General features: G+C 38.6%; 1 long non-coding RNA gene across 1 annotated transcript; it reads right to left on the bottom strand.

Moving 5' to 3' along the window:
* Positions 1–867: 867 nt before the first annotated feature.
* Positions 868–4,066, bottom strand: LOC103900180. The gene is made up of 3 exons (XR_657657.2): positions 3,840–4,066; positions 1,254–1,321; positions 868–991 (listed from the first exon to the last, which is right to left on the bottom strand). It is a non-coding gene; the product is annotated as an uncharacterized LOC103900180 (long non-coding RNA).
* Between the last annotated feature and the right edge of the window lie 3,112 nt (positions 4,067–7,178).

The following is a 7,178-nucleotide window of genomic DNA, read 5'->3' as shown; positions in this document are numbered from 1 at the left end:
GAGATCCCTGTACTCTTCTTGAGTTGCCTGCCCCTTCTTCCACAAGCGGTAAACTTTCCTTTTCTTCCTGAGTCCCAGCAAAAGCTCCCTGTTCAGCCAGGCCGGTCGTCTTCCCCGCCCATTCTTCTTACGGCGTTCATATTTTATTCATACTTTACCCGTTACATGTTCCCAAAGAATTAACCTATAAATCAAATTATTCACAGAGAAGTTGAAAATTTAGGAAGTCTCAGCATGTACTGCAATGCCTGAATCAGCTGGAATATGAAGGAACTGGTTTGGGGGATATAGAAGGACATGCCAAGAAATGCGTTCAGGCAAAATGTGTGCACTCCAGATTAAAAGCCAGAATTTCTTATGCTATGGCCAAACCAAAAAGGATTAAAAATTTAGCAGAATATTTCTGGATTATGGGATTATGTTGGGGGGGGAAGGCAATAGATTTTGGGTCAACTTGAAAGTAATGCTTTCTTTTGGGGGTTTTTTGGCTTTTTTTTCTTTTTTTTTTTTTTTTAATTTAGACTACTGAAGAGTTTCCATAAAGGTCAAAATTAAGTTAAACATTTTCTTCTTCTTTTCCCCTTTTTTCTGTTAATGTAATATTCCACAAAAAATGAATATGCTTTCATAATGTACACTATGTAGATTATGCGCTGTGTAATCACAGTTCTGCTCAGGACTCAGCACCTAAACTGTGCAGAAGTTCTCTTCAGTCTGTTCACCACCACTGAGACACGGCCAGAGCTGGATCAACTGTCGCTCACCATTTCCAAATGAGCAACCTCTGACTGGAATGGTTTGCCTCTTTTTTTTTTTTTTTTAAAAAAAAAAAAAAACACAGTTCGCCAAACCCTTAAAGGTTGCAGCTTTAATTTTCCATCTAATGCCTTAGCCTTACAAAACAAGATTTTTTTTTTATTCCATTCGTACTCCAAGTAAGAATGTCTCCATGAACAATAGTTCTTCAGAAAAACTCCATGTTGAGGCAAACCTGTAAGAACATTAATCATCAAAAGAACCACACACAAAAGTCTACTTCAGAACAATGCTTGGAACATAGCATACACAAACCTCAGCAGAAAAAAAATATTATTTAGCATATTTTCCAGTTTGTTGCTAAGAAACTGTTGCTTCATTTTACTATTGTCATTTGCAGAAAATTTCTGATTGTTCTTTTGCCACTTTGGTCATCTCGTTGCAACAGCTATATAATTAAAAGGGGTATAAAAGAAAAAACACTGGAATGTACTCACTGTGCTTTCGTCATCTGTAAACTGGTCTCCCATATTCTCTCCTGTAACTTACTACCCTCCAGTAAGATCTACAAAACCAAAAAGATTATTTTACAAGAACACAGAAAAGATCCTTACATTTGTTTTTGCATAATATACAAAATTTGTAATAGTGCAATCACTGCATTCTTCATGTCTTTCTGTAAGAAATAGTAATCTTCTCCTCCTACAGTGTCTAATCTGCTACCCTCTGTCCAAGAGTAGTTAATAGCACATGCACAAAGACAGAGTAACAACAGAGCAAATAGTAAGTGCCATTTTTCCTCATATCTTCCAGTTTTTTGTGGGATTTTTGACCTGAGAGTAGGATCTAATAGCAAATTACTTTATGAAGTTTAATTGAGTTATTTTCTATTGTAAAAAAAGAACACTTTTTTTGCCCAGGTTTACTATTTTTTTTCAAATATCCACATAAAGCAGAATTTATTTACATTTCAGAAATAGGAACAATAATGGCAAAAATCTCAGTGCCATCAGTATTTCAGTAGGGAGGTCTATAGCATATTCTACTAGGAATTTTCTAAACTCTTTACAATGAACAGGGAAGGAAAAACATCTCTGGAACCAGTAAGACATTAAACAATACTGGGCACGCTACAGGGACCGGAGCTCAATCTTTCACACAGTGGAATTGCCAGTGCGGTCCCCAAGGCCAGCCTGCACTCTCCCACGTGGTTCCCTGGGTTAGCGCCAGCCCAGACACTTCCCCATAGGCAGTAAGGATGCAAGCGCCCTAACTCGGGAGGTTGAGAGAGTTTACCAGTACGGAGGATGGTCTGCCTCAGAGCCAAAGACTGGCACTGCTATATTCATAACACAGAGGTAGCCGATGAGTCCGGTTCCTTGCTATGACAACCATGAACACTATCTGTCATAGGCATGTCAAACTTTCTATTAAAACTAACAACTTTTTGCCTTCAAGTATTCTTTACTCATTGGTTGCCATAGAAACTTCAGATTTCCTACCTAAAATTACTGTTGGCCAGTTTACCGAGTTTCTTCTTGTGCCAGTGTTGTCCTTTACTTTAAATTATTTTTCCTTTCCTGGTATTTAAAGACTGCAGTCATACCTGCTCTAATCCTGGGTTAAACGAGCTAAGCTCAGCATTTAGTCTTCACTCCTAAAACAGGCTCTTCATTCCCCTGATCACCCTAGCAGTCCTCTCAGCATCTGCTGCAGTTTGACTTCACCTCTCTTGAATTAAGGTGATCAGAATATAGTACTGCAAATAAAAATTTCCAGGAAGTAATGCCTCCTGTGAAGAATGACTGTCTGTACAGGAATTAGTTTACCAAATATACTACATTGGCAGCTCACAGTTATCTTGTGATCAGTTGACACATGAGGTCATTCTCATCCACAGTGATCTAAAACTAATTAACTCCCATCTTCATAGTATAAATTCTCACTATTAGCCTTAGCTGAATGGTGCTGCACTTTGTATGAGTAAATTCATCCAATTATCCTGGTCCTCGAGGTCCTTTCAATCTGCCTGATATCACAATTCCCCTATGTATTAATAACTGTGTCATCAGCAAATTTAATATTGTATCACAGTTATTAATGAAGTAAGATTAGTTCACAAGAATTTAAGAAACTCTTTGAGTAAACTCCATATACCTGATAGGTTAATCTATCAATATACACGCCAATGTGCTCCCCCAAATGAAACATGCATTTCCCCTCCTCTTTAGCCAACTCCTTTCACCTCAAAGTTCTCTCCTATTCCTTGTTATTAATCATTTCTCATATAAAAAAATATTTTGAGGATGTCCAGATAGATTAGATGAACTTCATTTTTCTGCCCAGAACACCAGTTGCCCCATCAAGTGACATGGCCTGACTTCCCATTTCCCCTTGGTTAACCAATACAGCCTTTTATTTAATTTCCTGTTATCTTCATAACTTCCTTTATCATTCTTCCCTTCAAAATACATTCTGAGGTATCTATTGCATCTGACTGCATTTGCAACGATGGCAAATGTTTCCCTCGTCTTAAATGAAGGTGTCTTTGCTGTTCTTCAATCACACAGAAAAATCTTCACCCTGATATATCTGTACTTGAAAAAGTCTTTGCTATTATAACTGGAGTTAAATGTGCCCGTACTCTTAAATCTCATGCCTGGAGATTATCTTGTTCTCCTGGCTTTGTGAATGCATTAGCTGACGAAGCAGCACTATGTCTTTGACAAAGCATACTATATACCAAAAATGCTTGAGAGATAAGTAAGCAACTCATCTGCGAAGTTAGAAGAAAGAACAAAGAGAGGAAAAAAAAAAAGGCAGCACAGGCAAAGGGGTATATGTTTTCAAATGACGTTTAACAATAGAGAACTAATAAACTGGAGAAACATAGGAAAAATGTTCCAGAACGCTGCAGAAGACAGAAAGAAGAACCCAACCTAAAACTCCAGTTAACAACCCATCTCCCAGAGTTATTCTTTTTATGGTGCTGTGTCTTAAGATCCTGTCAGTGCTAGAACGATATTCCAGAACTTCTGAATATGAGAACAAAGGCCTTGAGCCCAAGAGAACCAAGATTTTACCTTCCCACTTCAGGACCAGGACGACGGGCCTCATCTGTCATGCCAGAAAAGACAGAAGAGCAAATTCTACAGCCTGCAAAGCACAGGAGGCATCAGGTACCCCACAGGCCAGTGGCTGCATGTTTTTAATGTGCAAAATGCACCATGAGTATTAATATAAATCACAGTACGGTGACATTCTTTTATTACCAGTAATGGCTATTAAAATCAGTAGTTAAGCAGATACTGATCTTCCTGCGAGAGACAAAAAAACAAGAGAGAAACCAAAGAAATTGATTACTAAGTGAAAGCCTACATCAGTTGCTCACATGCAGATTCAACTGTTCCTGGTGCTGAATTCAGCTACCCGAATACCCAAAATTAAAGGTATTGGTCAAAAAGATCTCTGGCTTGACCTACCTTAGGAGAAATCTTTTATATTTTACAAAACATCAAAATATTAATTGACAAAACATAAAAATCTAATATCTAATACCGCACAGTACGGACCAAACCGTGATCTCTGGGCTACTGATCTGCAGGACTGTAAGTTTACAGCTGGGAAGGACAGAAGGATCTGTTGTCAGCTAAAGTTCTGTAATAAAGACATCAAACCCCTCAAATTCTCTTGGGCCCTCAGACATACTGGCTTAAATCATTTGGAAATTATTGATAAAATAATCAAATATGTAGGTACTGACGTGAGCTATGCAAGGACACAAACAGCATGACTCCTTAACTATTATTAATACGTTATTATCTTCAATTCACAATTTCCTGGTATTTAAATAACTGTTGATCTAAAGAAGTCTTGGGGGGTGGGGATGGGAAGCAGACTTCTGCTTCCTTTATCATTGGCATTTTAACCAAGAGCTTACCTTGCACTGTCAATAATGGACTTGTACTTACCAAGAGTGTAACAGCCAAATCTCTGGTAGGACACAAATGTGCACTTCTTGTTGACAAAGCCTTGTCACAACATACCAAAGCTGTGTCACTTCCAGGTTACAAAGGCTCAGGAAGATGAATGTTATTCTAAAACTAAGCGAATGTTTAGTTCCCTTTGTTATCCCTTTTCAAAGCAACTCAGAAAATTAATGCCTCTTGTACAACCAGTTCATATCATGGCAGTAAGAAGAGTTGGCACCTCTATGTAGGTGAGACTGTTCTGAACCTCCACGCTCATTACAAATAGGCACGTGTCTTCTTTCAAATTAAGATTTAGGGCCTCTAATTCAGTCCCTTAGTCTATAAATAGTATATAGAGCTCAATACTGATCAAGAAGAAAAGTCAGCTGAATCCACAAATGGATTCTTGAGAAAAAAAATCAGAATATTCCTATGCCCTGTAGAAATATGTCCGTAATTACATTAAAAAGCGTAATTCAACATAATTTCGCAAGTCATTTCCCTGTAAATCTTTATTTCAGGACAGAGCTGTAAACTCTGAAACTATGTAAGGACAGATTAATGGATAAGAACTCTCCTGTCCAATTTTTTTTTTTTTTTTACTACTCTTTATTCGGGATCAGCATTAACTCAGCCACATCAGAATTTGAAAGTAATCAGTTTCTTCTTCTTCTGCAAATTTGCTTTTGCTAATAACCAGTAAAATAAAAAGAGATAAAGTGGAAAAATAGTAAACTAGCAAAATTGTCACTTATAAATTTGAATCTACGCAACCTGGAAGGAAAGAGACTTTTAATGAAGGAATGCATAGACTGCTGAGACCCCTCATTAAACTTGACCATGAAGATGCAGTCACAGCTCCTATCAGCGAGCTAGCACTATCAGTCATCGCTATCTCCAGTTCAGTACTACATAAATAAGGTTTACTGGTTGAAGCGTTAAAGCTACCGTATCAAATCCTGCTCTCTGAACTCACTTTGGGACTCTCACTGATTTCAACTAATTTCTTACAGAATATGAGGACAAAGCATCAAATGCTCTTTAGCCTTGCTTACATGAGGATACGAATTGGAAGCAACTCCTCATGTTGCGCATTGGCAGATCATTAACGATGATGACCTGGAACTGAAACTGTCCTTGAAAACATTTAATATGCTTATTTCTGCTCTTGGCCTTAACACATTAAAAAAAACCCAAAAACCCACAACCCTCCATTTTCCCATCTTCTCACAGAACCAAGAAGCACCTGCAGATACCACAGAGAATAAGTAATTGTAATTGTTGCTGTAATTGCACCTTAATCTACTGTCCTGGTCTCTACCACCTTGAAAGCTCCTGTTTTTTCCTCTCTTCCCCATGTCTCATAGCAAAATAAGCTGTTCAGAGCATGTGCCAATCTTTTAGCAGAAATAAAAATATTCCATTATTGTAGTATATCATTTATGACGTCCTCTTCCTACACAAAGATCAAGCTGCAAAGAGCACTTGATCACACAGGAGAAAAAATCATGCTGTGACCTCAGTGGTATGCTTGCTTCTATAGCTGTTTGTAACTTGTCTCCAAATTGCTTTACTTTACCCACAATACTCTTCTAAACAGGGAATAATAAAGAACACATTAACACATAAGCAAGCGTGAGTAACAAGTTTTTTAATTGAATGAGCAATGCTGATGACATTCAACCTTAGCTGCTAATTTTAGAGTTGAAATTTAAGAGGCCCTTTATGCATTCTTTCTTAAATGAGATGTATTATGCACACAATAATACACAAATGAACTATAGAGATGTTGATTATATTTTGAAAGAAAATTTTCAGCTGCAGGAACGTAAACAAATTTTCCTATTCCTTCTTTGTCAGGGCTGCAGCAGTATGTCTAATCTACATTTAAGTATTATTTATGCAAACAGTGCCATAGCTACTAATGCACTTGTGAAAGATAAAGGCAGTGCCCGATTAGAAAAAAAGGTATGTCCTCTTCCACGCTGGTGAAGTAGCTGTCACGACCAGCACCGTCAGTCCAAGGGAATTGCAAGCCACAGCTAGCCTGCTGTTTGCTTTGTTTAAAATGTAGGCTGCAGTAAGAATTTAGGTTGATAGTAACACCAGCAAGCAGACGTTACTCTCCAGTAACCCAAAAACTGGAAAGAAGAGGGAGCATCCTCATTCCTTCAGTTTAGTTGCCTACACATTAGAAAGCTTGTCCTTAAGCTCATCATATAGCCAAATGTAGAGGGAGTCTAGAGCACTCTTAGGGGCCACGTTAGAGCACCTAAATTAAGGCCTTGCTGAGAACAACCCTCGCCTTTGACCAGCACGCACGCTTTACCTCTGGGAGAAACAGCAGACACCGGCGGCTGCACGGCACCTCTCAGCACGGCCCAGCCAGCAACACCGCCCTCCGCCCCGCACGTCCCCAGCCAGCCCTCTCGCTGAGGGACGAGACGAGCC

This window comes from Aptenodytes forsteri, unplaced genomic scaffold (assembly GCF_000699145.1).
Source record: "Aptenodytes forsteri isolate BGI_AS27 unplaced genomic scaffold, ASM69914v1 Scaffold193, whole genome shotgun sequence".
Classification (NCBI taxonomy): domain Eukaryota; kingdom Metazoa; phylum Chordata; class Aves; order Sphenisciformes; family Spheniscidae; genus Aptenodytes; species Aptenodytes forsteri.
This window is presented reverse-complemented; position numbering and strand designations above follow the sequence as displayed.